This window comes from Arvicanthis niloticus, chromosome 9 (assembly GCF_011762505.2).
Source record: "Arvicanthis niloticus isolate mArvNil1 chromosome 9, mArvNil1.pat.X, whole genome shotgun sequence".
Classification (NCBI taxonomy): domain Eukaryota; kingdom Metazoa; phylum Chordata; class Mammalia; order Rodentia; family Muridae; genus Arvicanthis; species Arvicanthis niloticus.
The window spans coordinates 54,080,601-54,102,806 of NC_047666.1; the positions used below are offsets into that span (position 1 = coordinate 54,080,601).

Below are 22,206 nucleotides of genomic sequence, written 5' to 3' on the forward strand. Positions count from 1 at the left end.
CTGTGAACTTTGGTTCAGTTCCTAGCATTTACATAATGTCATTCATACAAACCATCTGTCATTACAAGGGCACTGGACATGCATGTGGTACACAAACACAAAGGTAAAACACTCATACACATAAAATAAAAACTGTTAGAGACAAGAATCAAGGTTCAACCATTTAAAAAGAAATCAGTAATTTTTATTATACAAATGTTTATAACTGATCACATTTGGTTAGAATTCTGTTTCTCTATAAAATAACTAAATAAAGCAGACTCTCTTTAATTCCTGTCCTGTGTCTTCCCATGAAGAGTTCCCACATAGACATCAACACACCAGAAGTCTGAAGAGGGTGTCAGATCCTCTGGAGCTAGAGTTACAAGTGGTTGTTGAGTTGCCTGATGTGGATGCTGGGAACCACATTCAGGTCCTCTGCAATGATAGTTAAATGCTCTAAGTTTAATTTTTAAATTACATTTATTTACTACTTATTTTGTTGTTTGCTTTTTGTTTTTGTTTGTATGTGTGTTTGTTTTGAGACAGGGTCCTTCTGTGTAGCCCTGACTGTCCTGAAAAACTCACTCTGTAGACCAGGCTGTGCTCAAAGTCAGAGGTTGCCTGCCTCTGTCTCCTGAGTGCTGTGATCAAAGGCCACCAGCACCTGTCTTACTACTTCTTATTCAAGTTCATCTGTCTAGTCATCTGTCTGTCTCTCTCTCTGTCTCGTCCCAACCCTGGTATTCATTCACTGTCTCTCTCTCTCTCTCTCTCTCTCTCTCTCTCTCTCTCTCTCTCTCTCTCTCTCTCTCTCTGAGAATATGGATATGTGTGTACCACGTGACATGTGTGGAGATCAGAGAACAACTTGTGGAAGTTTACTCTTTTCATGTGAATTCTGGGGCTTGAAATCAAATTGGAAGGCTTAGCTGCAAACGCCTTTATCTTCTGAGCCATCTTGCTAGCCCCTTTTCTGTCTTTTATAAGCCAGTCTTCCTGTGCTTTACTTATTGGAATGTATATTCTACAGAATAAAATGTTTCATGATTCAAGAGAAGCCAACTGACCAAGTACTACATCTCTGCCTATTGAAAATAACAGAAGCAAGAAGGGAACTTTTTCCTACCACCTTACCTGGCAGCAGGTTAGGTAAGATCACCATCACCCCCTATCCTGGTCTCATCATTATCTTCAATGTCACATTCTGGTTTACAGAGTATTAGCTCTTTGTGGAAATCTCATATTCTACACATTAAACAACACACATCATGTCCTTGGGAATAAAGAAAAAGACAAAACAGATGGAAATGGGGAAGTCTTTGCAATTCATCTGACATACACAGCTTTGTTAGGAGCGTGTCTCTTCTGAAAATAGCTCTTTTCTAGGGCAAGCTTTTATAGGACAGATTCTGCCACTGCCTGTTGGAGCTGATGCTGAACACCTGCAGACCAAGTTTCACAGTTCAGCCAACACTTTATGTCAGAGATAAAGACAGCTTTGCTTTTGAACAGGACTTTTAGTATATTGACTTTTAGTATATTGCCTATTGCCTATTTAGTATATTGCCTCCAAAATCAAAGCATTTTTGTTTGTTTGTTTTTAAGACAAGGTCTTAATTTATTTCAGGCTACCCTGGAAGTCACTGTGTAGCTTAGCTTCTTTGGTGCTTATAAATACAGATATTCTAGCTACTGTACCTGGCCAAATTTGCAAATTATAATCCTCAGAGATTCATAATCTTGGCCTTAATTTAAGAACCACAAGGGAATATGTTCCATAGTTAGTAGCAGTAAACTCAGGCTATTCTGGTTGGTCATGTGGGCTTGTGTTTTTCTGCCTGTGTTGAGGCAGGACATCACAGAGCACGAGTTCCTCTCTTAGGAGTCAGGGTGCTTTGCTTTCAATTTAGTATCAGCTCTTTAGGCTGGATTTGGCCAATAACTTTCTCACACTTCATGCCTATCAAAAACAAAGAAACCAATAGTCTACCAGCACTTTTTAAAAAAGGCATAGCTTATCAGGATCATGTTTTCCATCCATCTACACTTTCTCATAGTAGTAACAGCATCTGGCCAGATTGCTCCTTCTCTGACTTTTGGTATGAGCACTTCACTCTGAAGTGGATAGGTGTTTTCTACTTGTTTTGACAGTTAATCAGTATCTCCTATACTCCCCATGTGTTGGGATTCAAACCCAGAACAACTAAACAATTACTCTCCTACTGAGTCACATTTCCTCCTATATTTTTAGCATGCAGGTATCAAGTCTCTAAACTGATCCTTGAACTCATATGGGGCTGAACAGTTCAATTCTGTGTATTTTCAATATATGTTACTTTTTCTATTTGTTGTTGAAGAGGGATCTTTCTCTTTAAGTCTGTTACTCATCTATCAAATAACTTTCCTTTCTTCTATCTCTTTTCTTCTCCTTTTCTCTTTTTAAGATACAGTCTCACTATGTATTCTTTAGTGGGCTAGAACTCTGTAGACTACACTAGCTTCATATCTGAGGCAGTCACCTTGCCTCTGCCTGTGAAATGGTGGAATTACAGGTGTGCACCACAATGCCTATCTCAAATAATTTTTCTTTTAAAATAAAAAAAAAATGTATGTGTTTGTATGTATGTGTGTGTCTATATGCACACATGCATTCAGGTACCCATGGAGGAAGATCAGGTGTGGGACCTCCAGGAGTTGCAGGTGGTTGTAAGCCACTGCTGAGTGCTGGGGGCTGAACTCCCATTCTTTCAGGAGAAGTATGGGCTCTTAACCACTAGTCCATCTTTCTAATCCTGTCAAATACGTTTTCTTAGGCAGATGGCCTCTTAATTTCCTTCTCATCCGAGAGGAAATATCTTTAAAAATAGCACCCCCATAAAGCCAACATATTCTTAAAAAACTTAAACTTCTTTTTGGTGAAGATAGCATGGTATATGTGTGGATGTCAAAGGACAGCTTTTGAGAGTCAACTGAACTTAAGGTTCAGTTGTCAGGCTTAGTGGCAAGTGTCCACTGAGCCCTGTCCCCAGTTCTCAAGCCGATGTTGCCTTATTTGCTTGTATAGTCACTACTGGGATTGTAGATTTTTTTTCTTTAAAATTTTTGTACTATTTCCAGTGCTAGGGCATAGGCCCTATATATTGAGGGTGGGGTGAAGGATACTGTAAAGTTTTCTTAAAACAAGAGTCAATCTTCTGGCCAGGCAGTTATAGCTCCCTTAAGGCCTAAGAGTGGCCTTGAAGTAAACTTGACAAGTACTGGTGGTAGCTGAGTTTTTGTCAGCAGGAAATCAGTCCTATGTGAGGATCTGGAAGCAGCAGCCCTAGGTCCTTTGATGGATGCTTTACAGTTGAGTAGGATACTTGTAATCTGAATTGATGTCAACCTGTAATCCTAACACTAGGGAGGCAGACACAAGAGGATCACTCACTACAAGCTCAAGGGAAGTCTAGTCTATACAGAAAATTCCAGGCTAGCCAGAATTAGAGTTAAAAAAAAAAAAGTCTTTCTATCAGATTTTTGCTGTCATTTTAAGGCTTTGCTTTCCCCATGCCTGAATAGCAACCACTACGCTTGAGACCTATGGAAACTACAGCCTTCGTTTCTACCATATACTTGCTCTTCTCAATTCTGACCTCATTTTTCTTTCTTAAAAAATTTATTCTCTCTCTCCTCTCATTCTCTCTCTCTCTGTGTGTGTGTGTGTGAGAGAGAGAGAGAGAGAGAGAGAGAAAGAGAGAGAGAGAGAGAGAGAGATAGAGATAGATAGATAGATAGATAGATAGATAGATAGATAGATACAGGGGCCTGAAGAGGCAGAAGGTATCAGATTCTCTGGAGCTAGATATACAGGTGGGTGTTGGGAACTGAACTACAGTCCTCTGGGAGAGCAGTTGGTGCTCCGGCCACTGAACCATTGCTCCAGCCCTTGACTTTGGTTTTCTATATATACATTTTACTTTTGCATATTAGGAATTTTTACATTTCTATCCTCAGAAACTAAAATGTGCAGTCTACAGAGGTTAGGATTCTGTGTTGCTTACTTAATGGTAATCTAGACTGGTCTAGTGGCACTCCTCCTGTGTTAGCCTTCCACATCTATGATTACTTTTGTTTCTCTAAAAAACCCCAGTAACTATGTACTGCACTAAGTAGGTACTTAAGGACTACTGCTGACGTCCTGATTCTGTCTCTAGCTTTAGAGCCACTGAGCTTTCAACAAGGATATCGTCTGCTCTGAAAGACCAAAATCTGTAGCTTATAAGCACACCCCTTTCTAGGGAGATGTTATAACCCCTTCAAGATGTTATAACCCCCTTCTCTTCTCCTCTTCCTCCTCTTTAATACTTAGCAACTTCCAGGTTGTGCTAAGCATTATAAACAATGTGCCAACTAATTCAAGTTCTCTCCCATTGTGGACAGAATCTTATCCAAATAGTCCATATCCTTGCCCCAAATTTACCTTGTACACGACTGGTCTGTGCCTATTCCAAGGGTAGATTTTTTGTCTCTTTATATCTTGATTCCTTTTTTCTAGCACACAGAAGTTAGATAAACATCTGCCGAATGAAATCTTGGAGTCATGCTATACGTCCTCTCAAGCACTACTGTGAATTTTATCTTATGAGGCTATTAGTAACTTTCTAGTGTATTCCATGTTAATACTCCATTATTTTCCTTAAAAAGGAAACTAAGAGATAATGTTAAGGAAATGGCAAAAGGAGGGACACAATATAATCAGAAGTGATTTAGAGAGGTAGAGTGCAGAGTATGGTGAGAGGTTAAGTGGAGCCACAATGTAATTCCTATTGTTCCTGGTACAATGCAGGGCTAAGAGGATTTCCCTTGTGCAGCACATGATATTAATAGCCAGTTCCTCTAGTGTCCTGCTCCTGGTCTTTGCTTTAGAAGGAGAGTAACTTTGGACTGGGCTAAGCTCAGTAGTATAGCAAGCACTTCATTAAGCAAGGCCTTCAGTTTGATTCCAGCACTGGAAGGAAATAAAAAAAGTAACTTTGAAATGGTTGATTGAGTTTTGGGTTTTTTTGTTTTGTTTTTGTTTTGTTTATTGCTTTCTCCAAAATTTCCCCATGTATTTACAATCAAAATCCTTTTCTTGCCTTATTAGGGCATTTGAGAATAAAAAACAAGTGCTATAGGATCTTTAGATAGCCATTTGTCAGTTTTAGTGAAAAATATGCCTGTAGTCCTAGCAACTGGGATGCTGAGGCAGGAAGAATTTTGGGTGGAAAGCCAGACTGAGCTATATAATAAGTTCCAAATCATGTTGGAAAAACAAAACAAAGAAGCAACCTGACAATGTTATTGTTTTTGGCAGAGAACACAGTTGCTTTTCTATACAACAGAACTAAGTGATTACACATCTCCAGTCAATGTACGTGCCTGCTTTAACAACTGTCTTTACAATTCTGCAGTTGGTGTTTGTGCCTGTTTTAACAACTTTCTTTATATTTGAACAGGGTTATCTGTTGTTTTAAAGATCCTAGAAACATTAACTACTTTGATTATACCTCTTCTTTTGCAACATAATGGCCAGAGTTGCTTATTTTTTTCCCTTCAAACAATATCTGTAATAGCAAAGTACAAACTGATTTTCTCAAACAGGAACATAAAGGATATAATCTAATTGATTTGGTGCAGGGGCTCTACCGTGGGACCTTGCACATGCTAATAAGCAAGTGCTCTACCACTGAACTAGCTGTAGCCCTTTTTATAGATTTTCAGGTGGGGGTCTCACCAAGTTGCACAAGCATTTTTGAGATTTAAAATGAAGTTATCTGTACTTCCTAACAGCTGTAAGAAATCATCAACATTGAGGCACCAGAAGACCTTAGGTAAGGCATACTGATATCAATTAAGATGACAAGAAATTTTAATTATTTAGACGTCTGAAAAAGCAAGCTGAATGCTTGACTTTATGAAGGGATCTGAAATGACAAGGTTCTATTCTGCTTCTGCATTTCTACAGTCCACACCTATACTGACTGACAGAAGGAGGGACACAGATACTACTCCCCTATCCTGACATATAGGGACCCCTTAGAAAACAGCCAGAGGCATTCTTCCTGTGCTACAGTGCCACTACTTCTCATTTCTGTTCACTTTGTGCCAACCCCCTCTCCTTCTCTTCTTCCCTTCCTTTCCTGTTGCTCTTGAGCCAGAACTTGTACTTTTTGCCTAGGCTGCCCTTGGTGATTCTCTTATCTTTGCATCCAAGCATTGAGATTTTAGTGAAATACCACACTTATCAGGCTCTCTCTCTTTTTTTTTTTTTTTTTTGTGATTTTGTTTTGTTTTTTGGAGTTGGGTAGGGTGGCCAGGGTCTGACTCTGTAACCCAGGTTGGCCTATAACTCACTATGTAGCTATTTCCTCCAACTGAAACCCTCCTTTAAGAAGGAAGTTCTTTGTAACAGTTGGGAAGCTAAGGAAATTTACAAGGGCCAAAAAGCTTGAAAAGTTATCAAGTTTAATACTTCCTCCCAAGATTATAAATTATTAAAGCAGTAATAATCCCTGGGAGGGAGAGATGTGTGTGTGTGAACTCTCCAGGGGACTGCCTAATAGGCAGGTGCTCCAGGGATGTTGCTTTTGTCAGCTGTCAGCCACACAGGGGCAGGGTGGCTTTTCAGTGACACAGTTGCCTTTATATCACCCACACTTTTCTAAGTAGGCTCACCAAGTTGAATGTGGTTTGGCTTCTTTGGTCTGTTGTTGTTGTTATACCTAGGGTTAACAGACATATTTTCACACTTTTCCAGGAAAAGTCACACAACAGTGGCAGAAGCCTCACAAATGCTGGGAATAGAGGTAAGTATAAACCACAAGGCCATCAAGTCACTTCATTTTAAATGTCAACAACAACCACAATGAAAGATACTGTACAAATTCTGGAGTTACTCTAAATGATGGGAAAAGGAAAAGAGGAAGCTTAGGAACAAGACCAGCTAACATGGATGCTGTCCCATCCTGTCTTGGTCACTCATTTACAAATGGTAAATAATAGCAAGACCTTAATTATTCTTACAAATTAAAAATAAAGTAAAAGAAAATGATGAAAAGGACAAATGCAGGGATTTTTTATTTTTAAAACTCTTAAAAGACATTTTATATTCTATCTGAGCTGGTTTTGCTAAAAGATATGGGACAACCTTGATGGGGTTATTGAACCTGAAGAAGATAGAAGCAGAAGCACAACATGGTACTGTGATAGACACTGTAGATGAGGGTTGTATACACATGTGCATGCACACATCCATATTCCATGGTTCAATTATTTTATAGCTATTGTTTGCTTCTTTATGTAAATACCATTCAACAAAGGTTGAATCTCTGCTCTCTAAGAACAGATGACCTAACCAATGAAACCTAACCACCACTGAAAGGAAGATCCAATTAAGATAACATGGTAGATTTGGCCAACAGGTTCCCTGAACGCTGGCAGTGCAGGCTTATACCCCCAGCACTTGAGAAGCTGAAGGAAGTGGACTGAGCTTAAAGAGACTGTCTCAAAAACATAAACACAGCAAAACTTTAAAAGGAAACAGAGAAAGCTTCTTGGAGGTGACAATGAAATGAAACTCAAAAGAAGTTTTTGACAGAAAGAATAAGGAAAGACCTTTTGAGCTGGCAGCTCAGAATAAAGAATGGCACAGAAGTGAACTTTAGGATGACAGAGTAAAACCTGAGGCTGTAACAGCATGGCACAGGGAGAGGCTATGGCAAGAGACAAGCTGTAATCCACAGGTCTAAACTACTGTCCTACTTGTATCCCCTAGATCATCACTGAAGGTTTCACAATAGCAACAGTCTAATCTCTGGAATGAAGATGTAGAGCATAGCACAACCCTATCAGAACTCTCTTCAAAGCTTTCTTCCGGATTTCCTTAACTTAGGGACAGTAATTACCGTCCACAAGTTACACAAGCCAAAAAAAAGTGTGCCGCAGCCCAGCAGCCCCTTTGACATAATCTGCTTTCTCACCACAGGCAACTCGACATCAACTCTCATCAATTTCACACCAAATTTTCATCAGAGTGCATAATGCTCTGTAACCATCCCTGCTGCCACCATCTCAGGACACACTCTCAATGCCTCTCTTTTGGACAGTAGGTCCTAAAGGATCTACTTGTATTCACTTAGGTTCTCTGTGGAGTTGAAGGGGAAAAAAAAAAAAGAAAGGAAAGAAGGGGAGGGGAGGGGAGGGGAGGGGAGGGGAGGGGAGGGGAGGGGAGGGGAGGGGAGGGGAGGAGAGGAGAGGAGAGGAGAGGAGAGGAGAGGAGAGGAGAGGAGAGGAGAGGAGAGGAGAGGAGAGGAGAGGAGAGGAGAGGAGAGGAGAGTAAAAGCCCAACGCCAAGAGAATGTTTACATTCCCTTAGCAGGCTTCCAGGCTTTTGTTTTATTTTTTTCTTCTTCAAGACAGGGTTTCTCTGTGTAGCCCTGGTTGTTCTGGAACCCTCTCTGTAGACCAGGCTGGTCTTACCCTCCTGAGTGCTGGGACTAAAGGCATGCACTGTCAGGCTTAGCTCTTTAGTTTCAAAATAAGGAATAAGCGCTTGAGGCTGGGGGTATAGCTAGGTGGTACAGTACTTGCCTAAGCATGCATGAAGCTCCAGCACACAAACCAACAACCCTCACATATTCCCCAGACTCTCTAAACCCTACGAATCTGAATGTGGCCTCTGCAGTCTCATGTTCTTAGGCCCTGTATCTAGCCCTCCCCAAGCCCCAATATATATTATCTCACTTTTCACCTTCATCACATGGGCTTTCTCCACACTGTGTTCACTCTGTTTGCTTTCACCCTGGCATGTGTGCATGTTACTGCCTGTTAGTCCTTTCTGTAAGCCTCACTGAGTGATTTGCTGAACATTTACCAATGAATGAAATATCTCTGCCTTCTTGAGACTCATAGTTGAATGGCAAGTGACAGAAACTCAGAAACCAGTAGCCCAACTATGTCAACTGTGGAAACCACCATGAAGAAAAGATCAGAGTGCTTTGAGGAAAGCAGTAACAGAAAAAGGAAAGTTCAGAGGCTCCTATAATGAGGCATCCAAACTGAGCCCTCAAAGATAGAAAAGGAAGTCCTTACTTTAACCAGGCAAGAAGTGAGAGAAAACACTATTTCTGAAGGTTTCATGTGCCAAGAGAACAGACGGGAATTTCATTATGGAGAGATGCAAATAGAGTTAAAATGCAGCAATTCAAAATGAGAAAAGGGGTGTATCTATTCACTGCAGTGAAACCTAGGGACCATGTTAACAAAAAGGCTTGAGAAAAGAGCACAAGGAGAATAAACAGGCAGTCCTTATTTTCTAGCCTAGAGGGTGTATGGATGGCTGTGTTTAAGGCTTACATAACCAATGAGTCAGCAAAAAGGCAGGTGTCAAGGGACAGCTTCTGTGCCCACTCTAAGCTGCTAGGAAACTTGGCTGTGCCTGCTGGTGAGAGTAGGGGGTCCAAGGACAATATCTGAGCTTGGTCAATGAAATAAGTCACAGACCTCCCAATAACATATAGACAAATTATAGTGAAGAAAAGGAAACCTTTATCCTTAGAAAATATAGTAGTACTCAGCTCAGAATGGGACTAGAACCAGGTGATTCTGGCAGGTGATTCATGGACCTAATGTAATCTCTCTTTCCTTCCCTTCCTTCTTTTGCCTTTCTTTTCCTTCCATCCATCCATCCATCCATCCATTCCTGGATGTCCTGGAACTCTCTATAAAGATCCATTTCTCTAACCTGAAATAAAGCTAAAATTAAATAAATTCTATTTATTTAAAATTTAACTTTTTTAGTTTTAATTAAATTTAAAATAAATTTAGTTAAAATAAAGATTCAAAATTAAGAATTAATTTTAGTTTTAGTTTTTTAATTTTAATTAAATTTAAAATAAATTTGGTTAAAATAAAATTAAGATTCAAAATTAAGAAGCTTAAATTTGCTAAAATCAAAACCTACATTTTAAAGAGAAAATGTCCATTATTTTGTTTTAGGGACCAAAAATATTTGAGGATTGTTTTGTCTCTTTTTCTGTGGTGCTGGACTAGATGAGCCCCAGGTTTTGTGCTCTAGGGCTATTTTCTACACCTGTCTATTCTCTAATAAAGGATACTGTGTATTAACAGTAACAGAAAAAGGCTCCATTGCAGAATTGGGTCTGGCAAAGAAAAATGTGCAAAAGCAAACATAAAAGGAAATTCAGTTATAATAGGGCAAAGAGATGAAGCTCAAACCACAGCTGGATGCTGAAGAGCAATGACAACGAGCCTGAGACAGACTCCACCAACACACGGTGTGAAAATAGCAGACCGCTCCTCATGCCTTCCTTCACATCTACACTCACACTCTCAGCCTGCTACTGTTCCACTGTTCCAGGGGAATGACCCAGTAACAGGAGGAAAGCTTTTTTTTTTTCCCCATTTCTCTACTGCAGGCTTTAGAAAAATCCTAGAAAAAAAATAAGGTAATTACAACTATCCAAAGACATTTTTTAAAAAGAAAAGACCTAATTGTGAGTGAGCACCCCATACTCCAGAAACTGAGTTTCTAACTGCTCACAGGTATCTGAGAAAACCTGATGAATATATCTGAAGGTCATAACTTGAATAAGCAGCAAAAATATTTTTTCTGGCTCTTTGCTCAACCTTTTCTATCCAACATGATTCTGCAGAACAAATACTACTAAGGTGCAATTCTATGTAGCTGATACAGAAAAATAAAAAAAAAAAAAAAACACAAGAAAACCCCCTCATCATAACACATTTATCTTACCAAAACCCCCTGTCAGGCAGTCTGATGATTTTGCTTGTCAGAAAGCCCATCCTTCATTTGGGAACACCAGAAAAAGCCTGGATTGTGAAAATAAATCACAATTGCTCTTGGTCGTAAGATTTCTCCATTTTTTTCCGGCTTCCAAATCGTAGAGGAGCAGCGGCAGACTGTCACTCTTGCACACTGTAAATGAGGGCAGCTACCACTGGGGACGTATCTTCTACCAAAGGGCTGGGTGGGCACAATGAAGCTTCTAGGCGATCCTTGGGCTTCTTACCTTCAATCTTAGAGCAGTGGCTTGCACACAACAGGCAGGCAGAGCTGCATCACATCAACATCCTGCATAGCGGATGCTCTGCAGTACAGTGCCCATCTCAGTCTATGCACAGTTCAGTTCTGTATCAATTCAGTAGCCTTACAAATGAGCGTCTGGAAGGACTGTGCTGAATAAACAGAAAGCTTCAACCTAACAGTCTCTCTCTCTCTCTCTCTCTCTCTCTCTCTCTCTCTCTCTCTCTCTCTCTCTCTCTGTGTGTGTGTGTATGCGCGCACGCGCTCATGAGCGCGTGCACACACCCAATTATGCAGTTTGCTAGCACTGTTAAATGCAAATGAACAGTTTGACTGTGAGAGCAAAGATCACAGACAGTATCAGCCTCTCTGCTCCAGCTGTGAGCATCTTTTATAAAAGACAAAAGCTTCCAACTGGTTGGATTTAAAGACACAGGACATTACTTTCACATTCACATTTGTCTCCTCATTTAAATTAAATATGGTTGAGGAGAGGTGACAAAGTAAAAACAATTCTCAATAAATAACACTTGGAGGTAGCTTAGTTCAATAAATACAAAGGAAAGGTTTCCATCAAGCACCAGGAGACAGTTCCACTTTCCCAATGTTTCTTCTCTATTTTACATCCTCTGTTTAGAAAACTATGTAATGACAAATGAGTAGGAGGAAAAACAGTGAGCAAGAAGTAGGCAAGAAAAAAAAAGTAGGCAAGAAGGCATGAAACCCTAAAATCTGACACTATAGACAGGAAAAACCACTTCTTTTTAGAAAACACTGAAATTCTGAGATCCAGTAACGAATACAAAAACTACTCTTAGGCCTGGGTTTGGTCTGCTTAGGCACCTAGTGCTCCACTGCACCATCTTTTAGTTGTTTTTTTGAGGAAGGATATGACTATGCAGGCCAGGTTAGATTCAAGATCCTCCTCTGCTTTATCTAGTTTCAAAGAAATCAAATCACTGATTTCTGTGTTGTCCTCCATCACTCTCCTCATTCCCTAAGAATGGGTCTCTTACTGAAACTGAAGCTTGCCTCTCACCCCCAACCCTGCCCCCTTTAAAAGCACGATAGCTGGACAAGTCCCAGAAATTCATCTGTCTCTGCCTCAAAGCTTGCAGGTTTTATAGAAGCCTGCAGCCATTCCTGACTTTTTATCTGGATGCTAATACCCTAACTCAGGTCCTCATGTTTCTGAAGCAAGCACTCCTTACCCTTAGCCATCTCTTCCAGTCCCACCACTGTGATTTCTATTTCTTCAGTTTGTTTTATAAATGCAGGTATTTTCTGTTACTCAAAATCAGTAGCCCTTGTGATTTCAATTTTCTTCCTCCTCCTCCTCCTCCTCCTCCTCCTCCTCCTCCTCCTCCTCTTCTTCCTCCTCTTCCTTCTCTTCCTCTTCCCCCTTCCGCTTCCCCTGCCCCTGCTCCTGCCCCTGCCCCTGATCTTCTTCTTTCTCTTCCTCATTATTTTGTTTTTTTGAGACAGGGTTTTTCTAATAGCCCTGACTGTCCTGTAACTCACTTGTAGACCTGGCTGGCCTTGAACTAACAAAGACTGCCTGCTTCTGCCTCCTGGGTGCTGGGATTAAAGGCCTGAACGTTTGGCTATGATTTCAATTTTTATTTTGAGAATAAACACTTTTCTTTCTTAAGTAATATATATTCATATACTAAATAAACTTGAGGTAACATCTTAAATAGTTACTTAACTATTCAATTAAGTTCAATCTAATATAAAACCTATTAGGGAAGAATTTTCTTCATAATTATACAGCTGAATGTTAGGGATCATGTCCTCTCCTCTGGGTAGGTACTGTATTGAATTTATAAGGTTAATATTACAATTCTATAATTTACAGCAAAACTGCTCCCAGTGATTGGTATTTTAATGTTCCTTCCCTTCTGGGACACATGAGCAAGATAACATTTCCCTTGTAATCCTGTGATTACTTGGAACCAATGGATTGCAAAAGAAAGGCAGTGAGTATGTCATCTGCTCAAAGCATTTCCAAGAGGCTTGCTTCTTGGCTTCTCATTTTACCACTGTGACCACTGAAGCATGTGAGACAAAGTGCCTTGTATGAGCCTCTACCATATGAGTTTCCTGGGTCTAAAGCAGGACTTTTGTGGGAGAAGTATTCACTGTTCACTTATGCATAAGTTTTTTTTTTAAAGTATACTTGACAAACAGGCATGAAGCATGCTTGAAATCCTAAGAGAGGAAATCAGGAGAGTCACTTTATGTAGCAATGAGATGCCATCTTAAAGACTTTTTAAAAGGGGCTGGAGATACAGCTTAGCTGGTAGAGGGGCCTGGTGAGTACCAAGCCCTGGGATCTTTCTTCAGGACTACTAATACAACAACAACAACAGCAGCAGCAGCAGCAGCAACACAAAACAAACAAAAAACCCAAAACAATAAACAGGAATGGAAAAGGAGCAGTATCTAGGTATAATTCAGCATGCTGATATTTTCATTGTTCTAGAGGTAGAAGCAGAAGGGTCAGAAGCTCAAGACTAGCTTGAGCTACATAGCAAGTTTGAGGTCAGTCTTTGCTGTATGAGATCCATTATCAACAACAAAGACACACCAAAAAATATAAAAGTTCCTTGATAAATTTAAGGGTTATCCCAAGATATTAATGGATTCAACTTGCAGAATGGAGAACTGAATCAATGAGTTGCCTGGAGAGCCTGGACTTGTGGGTTACTTTAATCTGGCCATGTTATCTTCTTGGCTCTAAAAGTTGGTGCTATTTTGATATTGCTGATTTCTTCTCTCAGTATTGTTTTTTGATTTTGGTTTTGTTTCTGGTGTATGCATCAGTTATTAATGAGTCCTCCCTGATGACAGCCCTGAAAGAGAATTTGCTTTTACTGTTTAAGTATGACGGTCTTCTGAGAGGTCTGACACCTATCTGTTTTCTCCATGCAGCAAAAAACCAGAAGGCAATTCAGTCTGTTAGGCCCTTCTTTTTGGTCACTTATTTATGTTGAGTAAAGAATTTGGTACATACAATGAAGGAGGAGTTCTTCCAGATGGGGAATAGTGAGGTCTTATGATTTTGTGTTTACTTTGGACAATGGCTGAGAACCTGTTAGGCCTGCAGCCTGCAGCCATAGATCTCTGTGTATCTTTTTTTCTTTTGGTTTTTCGAGACAGGGTTTCTCTGTGTAGCCCTGGCTGTCCTGGAGCTCACTATGTAGACCAGGCTGGCCTCGAACTCAGAAATCCGCCTGCCTCTGCCTCCCAAGTGCTGGGATTAAAGGCGTGTGCCACCACTGCCCGGCAAGTATCTTTTTTCAATTCAGAAAGGCCCCCCGGGTGGTGGTGGCGCCTTTAATCCCAGCACTTGGGAGGCAGAGGCAGGTGGATTTCTGAGTTCGAGGCCAGCCTGGTCTACAGAGAGAGTCCCAGGACAGTCAGGGCTACACAGAGAAACCCTGTCTCGAAAAACCAAAAAAAAAAAAAAAAAAAAAAAAAAAAAAAAAAAACAAAAAAAAACCCAAAAAAACAAAAACAAACAAACAAACAAAAAAACCCCCCAAAAACCCCAGAAAGGCCATGTTTTTTTCTGTTAGCATGAAATATCTATTTTTGAGGGTATTAGTAAGTTAGATTTCAATGTTTCTGCTTCTCAGTCCCCATTCATTCTCTTATATCCCTGGGTGGCCTGAAATCCCTATGGAGTCTCTTAAGCAGTAACTTTATTGGCTTTCTAAGCTAAATAAGCACATAAAAGCACATAAATATCCCTAAAGTTCCAATAAAATAAAGTCATGAATGTTTAAAACTTCAAGCATTGTAGACAGAGGGAAAAAATCCATCTTATAGTTCAGAAACATTTAAAGAATTCAAATCCACAGTCTGGGTGAGGAGTTCAGTGACAGAGTGTACTTAAAATGGGTGGTACCTGGAGTTTAAGCCTAAGTACTAAAAAGATAAGAAAACAAAACCAGCACACACACACACACACACACACACACACACACACACACACACACTCATCTACTTGGGTAGAAATCAGAAAATCAAGCCTGAGTACTGCATGTATTCTTATTTCACTTGGGTTTATTATTAGAACTTTCTAAACTTAGATTTACTGACCAAAACATTATAATTATTCTTACTACTGAGAGGACCAAAAACCTTGGAAATAAAATTTTCAATTCTCTGTGTAGCATATTGGGCTCCTCAGAAGGAGCCACTGATAATAAGTCTTTAGTCAATGCTGGCCCTTACTTAGGCAGGATAAGTCTAGAGCTGAGTCAGTTCCTGAGACACCAAGCTGGAGGAAATAACAAGGCCAGAACTGAGCTGGTTTTCAAAATTCTTTAAGGCCTCACCAAATATAGAGAAACTAACTAAGAGCAATCAATCAAAATTGTACCAATGTCACTACTTTGCCCCTATCAATCATATTAGAGGTTACCTAAGCCTTCTGGAAAATTCCCCTAGCCCTGCATACAAGTTGTTGCCATTTTGATAAATGCTTGATCCCTGCATGCTGGTAATTTCTTCAGAATAAACACTCTTTGCCTTTGTGTACCATTTGAGTCTGGGGTCTTCCTTCAGCAACTCTTAGACCCCAACACTATAGTATTTGTTTTTAATAAAATGGATGCCAGGGTGTTGGGCATAAGACATATCCTGTAGGCTCAGCTGAAATGACTGTGATTGGTTGCTGAGTTCAAGGGCAGCCAGGATGTCTCAAAACACAAAACAAAATCTAGGCTGGCAGTACAGTCTATTTTAAAAAATTTATCTATCTATCTATCTATCTATCTATCTATCTATCTATCTATCTATCTATATTACATGAATATATACTCTATTTTCATGTACACCAGGAGAGACAATCAGATCCCATTATAGATGGTTGTGAGACACCATGAGGTTGTTAAGAATTGAACTTAGGACCTCTGCAAGACAGAAGTCAACTGCTCTTAACCATTGAGTCAAATCTCTAGCCCAGTAGTGCAGTCTTATAAATTACAGCATTTGTGAGGCTGAGGCAGTAGGATTGTTGCAAGTTTAAGGCCGACATGGTTTACAAAGGAAGTAGACAGTGGTATATACAATGATATTATCATCTCAGAAACTCCTATAACTGGGTATGGTGGTACATGCCTTTAATCCCAGCAGTTAGGAAGCAAAGGCAGGTGAATCTCTCTGATTTCAAGGCCAGCCTGGTTTAAACAGAGTTCCAGGACAGTCAGAGCTGCATAGATGAGCCAAGGGGCATTGGGGAGAGATGAAATGAAACAGTTATGGATAGCAGAGAACAGACTTGTACAGAAGGCCTTAGAGACCAGTCAGCTGAGGATCTGTATCCCTCTAAGGACTCTTCTGTTCTCCCCTCAGAAGCTAGCTCAGTTCAAAGTCCAAAATTGTATTAACTTTCCACTGGCATTCAGGGAGAGGTAGGTTTTGTTTGAGTTCAGCAGCTCTCAATTACGTAAAAGCTAACACCAACCAGTAGGCAGGGAAATAGAAAAACTACAAAGCAAGTACCTGGAAATGGTCATATGAACACCTAAATAGGGCAAGCATTTTCTTTTACTGTTAGAACCAATTAGTTCAGAATGGAGAACAAAAGAGTTGTTTCTTAGTAGCAGAGTTGTAAGATTTCCAAAAAGAATACTGTTATTGACCACTTCAGACTAGCTAAAAAGATACATCAAAACTAGTAAAGAGATGGGCATGATGGCACTTGTTTAAGCCCAGCACTTAGGAAGCTGAGGCAGGTGGATCTCTGAATTTGAGGTCAACCTGGTCTACATACTGAGTTCTATGACAGCCTTAGGTTATGTAGAGACCCTATCTCAACATCAGAGTTTAGGGGGGCTTAGTGGGTAGAGAACTCAATGATCTGAATTTGATGCCTAGAATCCATACATGTACCTGCACATATATGTATGTAGACACAAGCAAGAATATATACAAATAAATATAAAAATGTGAAAAGTACAGTATAGTAACCATTTCAGACTACCTGCTAAGGTGTTGCCTACATCAAAAGAATCACATATTATAATGTCATTTACTGTTATCTGGTGTACTTTCTATTTCTATAACAAAATTTCAGAAACTGTGTGATTGATAGAGATACAAATTAATTTGGTTTACAGTTCTGGAAGCTGGGTGAAGCACTGGCACTTGGGTCAGGGCCTTCCTGATGCCCTAATACAGTACAGGGCATTGCATGGTGAGATAGAGTAAGCATGCTGACAGTGTTCTTTCTCCATGAAGCTATTTAGGTCATTTTGGGGGCACCACTAGAATTTTATCTTATCCTAATTATTTTTCAATAGCTCCTCCTCCAAATACCATTAACATTTGATGTAGGGAATCACGTTTTATCAGATGAACTTTTAAGGGTACATTTTAATCCAAGACAACCACCTAAACAAAGGGTGCTGCAGGGAGTGGTTTCATAGCAGCAGACACCATAAATCCTGCCTGGTGACACATGGCCTAACATGAGGAAGTGCTGGGAAACTCCCAAGAAATCCTTCCTAGCAAATGAAGAGGTGTATAGAAATTTACTTTGTAAGATGAAGACGCCAATATTCTTAATGTAATGAGACTAGAGCAAGTCTCCAGACCCACAGCCCACAAGGCACAACTGTTTTCAAGGTTCTAAAAAGTCCAGTGTACTTTTACCCTCAGACAGATTAAAATGACATTTAATCTATTTAATTTTGTTTGGAACTGTACATGGTATTAATACATTAGTGTTATTCAGAAATATAACTGGCTATTAAGATTGTGAATTTGTGGTCAGTCTGGGCTTAATTTAGAGGAGGAAAAAAAAACCTGGTCTAAGTCCTTTACTTCTTGTTATTTTAAATGAAGATAATGTACAACGCTATAAAAAAAACATTATAAATGTTTTTCCCTTTTCTTTCCCTTTTTGGCTGCACTAAGAATTGAACCTAGACCTTAAGCATCCGATGCAAGTGACATTTCACTGATTGACAGTTTCAGTATAGCAGCTTCTTCATGAAGAAAAACAAACAAACAAACAAACAAACAACAAACAAACAACAAAACAAGATTCTTGGGCTGAGGCTGTCTCTCCATGGTAGAGTGCACGGTTGCATGTACAAGAATTCAGGTTCAAGACAAGAACAAGGGAAAGAGCAAATAACCATGGGACCCAGGCTGACTTAATCTTCCAAATGAAGCTCTATCTTCCATGCTAAATAAAGGAACTCAGCACAAAAAAAGAAAGTAAATCATCATAACTCAGTATACTACCAAATAACTACCATTTACAGAGCTCTTGAGTTCAGATCCATAGACCCCCAACTCCCATCCCTGGTAATTGCTAGTTGGTTTGTGTGACAGCCTACTTGTACTCCCAGGAGCAAGTTAGTGGAGTAGACTAGCCAAAGAAACAAATTCAGGCTCAAATGGAGAGGCTCTGCCTCAATATATGAGATAGAGAACAATTGAGGAAGACACCTGACATCAACTTTTTGCCTCTACATCCATGTTCACACATATGTACATGTAGTCACAAACACAAATGCACCATCCACATACATAAAAAAATACACTGAAGGGGTACAGAGATAGCTCAGAGGTTTTGAGCACTGGCTAATCTTGCAGAGAACCTGGTTTTGATTCCTAGCACCCACACAGTGGCTTACAATTATCTGTAAATCCATTTCCAGGGGATCTGATGCCCTCTTCTGACTCCTGCAGGCATGGCATACACATAGTACATATACATACATGCAGGCAAAACACTCATAAAAAGAAATCTTTTAAAAAGTGCATTGTTATTTACCCATGAAAAGCCGTTTTAAGCTATATTTATTGCACCACTGTTAGAGGGACATAAACTCTCTTGAAACTCCTCTTAGATAGTTATTTCATAATTTCTAAATCTTAGGTGAAGAACATGCCAGTCAGGTATTGACAAAGATTATTTGCTCAGCCAAAACTTCTGTTGATTTCTGAGCTTTTTTCCTCGGCATATCTGTGCCCTTTCTAAAAATCCAATTCTAGCAAAATTAGCTAAGTAAGTTTCAGCTAGAAATCTTTCCTTGATATGCATCCTCCTCAATGACTGACCTGGCTCTTTGTCCTCTTGTCTTACTGACTGGGAGAAATCTTGCCAAGCTAAATCATCCAGAATCCCCTTTACTCTCTTGGTCATTTTCTATCATGACCATCCATCACCCACAGCACCCTGCTCATGCTGTACTCTGTAGTTCCTACAGCCTACCTCATTATGCTTAACCAAGCATCACTGAATAATTGCTTTTTTCAATAGGTAGTTACATGAATATTAAAAATTACATCTTCAGAAAGTAAGAAAACTACTAAAATATAAGAATGTTACTTGATATGAAGACAAAGATTTATTTTAATTTGTTCTTTGTAAAGTATCAGTTGTCACAGATATCTTGAGAAAAAGTGCAAAACCATGACATCAATTAACCACTTAACTTCATTACTGTTGCTTTGCCATTAAGCTGCAAAAACCCCCCAAGTTTCAAAGAAACACCTTTGAAATATTAAAGACAGTTAACAGACTGAAGATAAAGAGCTATAAAAAGAAAAGAAAAGGAGGAGGAGGAGGAGGAGAAGGAAAAGGAGAAAAAGGAGAAAAAGGAGAAGGAGAGAAGAAGATGAAGAAGGAGGAGGAGGAGGAAGAGGAGGAGAAAGAAGAGGAGGAAGAAGAGGAAGAGGAAGAGGAGGAGGAAGAGAGGAGGAGGAAGAGGAGAAAGAGGAAGGAGAAGGAGAAGAAGAAACAGGAATGCAAAGTAGCTATTAGCCGGCAACTTACTGTCAACTTCTTTGAGTTTATTACCAATGAAGGAACAGATGATCAGTTTCTCAGCTTTTCACCCTTCCTCTTAAGATGCCATCACATGACAGAATTCTATTGTTTGGCAACATTAAGCTCAAAACACCAGGCCATATATAGTAAGTAAATGGGTTTGAAGTACGATAGTTTGTAGGAGACAGATTTGAGTCCTTATTTTTCACCAATTCCCCCCTGAAACTGTGATTTATAGTGCTTACAATAACCAGGGCCCCCAGAATGGCTGAGCGGATAAAGGCACTTGCAGTCGAGCCTGATGAGCTGAGTTTTGTCTCCAGAACATGGTGGCAGGAGAAAACTGACTCCTGAAAATTGTCTTTTCTGTTCTTCACACATGTGCTATGATGTTCCCCCAACACAACACAATACAATGCAATTCAAGTAAATCAAAGTTTAGTAACAGGAAGAAAACAGACAAAGCATACACAGGACAGCTCCAAAGAAAAGGTGAGCTGTCAAAGGCCAGTGAGCTGCTTGAGATTACAAACACCAGACAGAGCATGTATTTAATGAATTCTGATGAACAAAAACATGCATCTTTGGGATTAGGAAAGAAAAAGAAACATGTTACTCTATCACGTAACTGTATCATGAGCTGGATGAGCTCAGGCTATGCTACCCTGTCTGCAACATCTCTCCACATTGTTTCCATACCTTCTGCCTTGGTAGTTTTTACTTAAGGGCCAAAAGGTTGAAAGAAAAAAAAAGATGAGACTGCTGAGAGGATTACTCACACATAGAGTGCAACAGAGGCAGAAGATGTTAAAAACAAACCAACTGCTCTCCTGCAAGCTGCTGGCTCTGTTCTGAAGATGAAGAAGAGTGAAGAACAGTGGGGCCTTTGTTTCCAGTGTAAGAGAAGGAGACTCCAACGTGGAAAATGAAAGCAGGGTTATTTCTGGGAATGAAAATTCTAATTTCAAATTCAAACACTCTGAATTGTTGTAATGGAAAAACAAAGTCTTTTACACAAATGGTTATAAAATATGCATATGCACTAAATAAAAAAATACGGACCTAAATACTAAAATGATCTACTTTTAGGTTAAAGGAGTAGGCTATTTTCACCTATCTTGTGAAATTTGCAATTCGGCTGTTCTTCAGATTTAACTCAAGGAGCATGAAGTTAATGTGGGGGTGGAATGCTTTAAAGACTAAGAACTACTTAGAGATGAAGCTAAATCTGAGACTCACAATTGAAATCCAAGTGTGCTGTTGATAACTGCATTTTGTCTGCTCTTGGGGCTAATCCTAAGCAGTCAAGTCAACAACAATGAACTTGCAGGTTGATTACAAAAACACAGAACTCTACTTGGATGTAAGGTCTTTCTCTGCAGAGGAACCAACTACACACATATGTTAGCAATTACTGATATTGAATCAGAGATCAAATGTTTTCTGTGAAAGATAGTGAGGCTGGGGTATGTTCAGTCTAAGTCCTTCATGTACTGTCCTCAGCCATGATTCAGTTTTGATCTACACCTGGCTCCTGACACACTTACAGAGACATCTGGCTCTCTGTGAGAAGATTAAGTCTTAAATAGTTTTTATTATCTGTCCATCCATCCATCCATCCATTTTTTGTATCTCATATATGTGGAGGCTAAAGGTCAACTTGCAGGACTTGGTTTTCTTCTTCCACTATATGGGTCCTGGGGAATCAAACTACTCAGGTCTGTCAAGCAGGGTAGCAAATACCTGCTAAACTATCTTACCAGCCCTAGGAAACTGTTTTCTAAAAGTAATATAACCAGAGAATGCATGTAGGTTTTGTAGCTTAAATATTTATTTCTGAGAGCCATAGGGAAATATATTATTTTACTTAAAAGTTTTATTAAATTGATTTATTTTATATGTGTATATATGTATGTGTATAGAGAACAACCTCTGACCTCCTTTAGAAGTCAGCTCTCTCATTCCACCATGTGGTCCCTGGGAACGAATACTTAGAACATTAGGCTTGGTAGAAACTGCTTTAACCACTATGCCATTTTACTTTAATTGTGTATGTGTGAAAGAGGGTGTGGTTGCTCATGTTAACAAGGCTTATTAGTAAGTGTTCTTACCTACTGAACCATCTTGCTGGCCCTCATATTACTTTATTTTAAAGCCAATTTATACAAGTCTGTCCTTGTGTGTGCATATACATGTACTCATTTAAGTATCCTAAATTGGAAGACCCTTAGGACTTTTCTAGTGAAAGAATCTTATTACACAATAAGAAATAAAAAGTCCTGGAACACTAACTGAACTCTTGTTACTATCTTGTTACAGCAAAGTTGGCACCACAGGC

At 39.6% G+C, this 22,206-nt stretch overlaps 1 protein-coding gene across 12 annotated transcripts in view; it reads right to left on the minus strand.

The window, feature by feature from the left end:
* Tmcc1 (transmembrane and coiled-coil domain family 1) overlaps positions 1-22,206 on the minus strand; it is a 176,091-nt gene that overhangs the window by 26,873 nt on the left and 127,012 nt on the right. The window contains exon 1 of one of the 12 annotated variants that reach the window (XM_034511598.2): positions 11,058-11,323. The exons of 10 other annotated variants lie outside the window; for them this stretch is intronic. The gene's annotated coding sequence lies outside the window, so the exon portion shown is untranslated. Of the gene's footprint in view, positions 1-10,780; positions 11,324-22,206 lie in introns of those variants that run through there. One more of the 12 variants, XM_034511597.2, reaches the window with a different exon arrangement.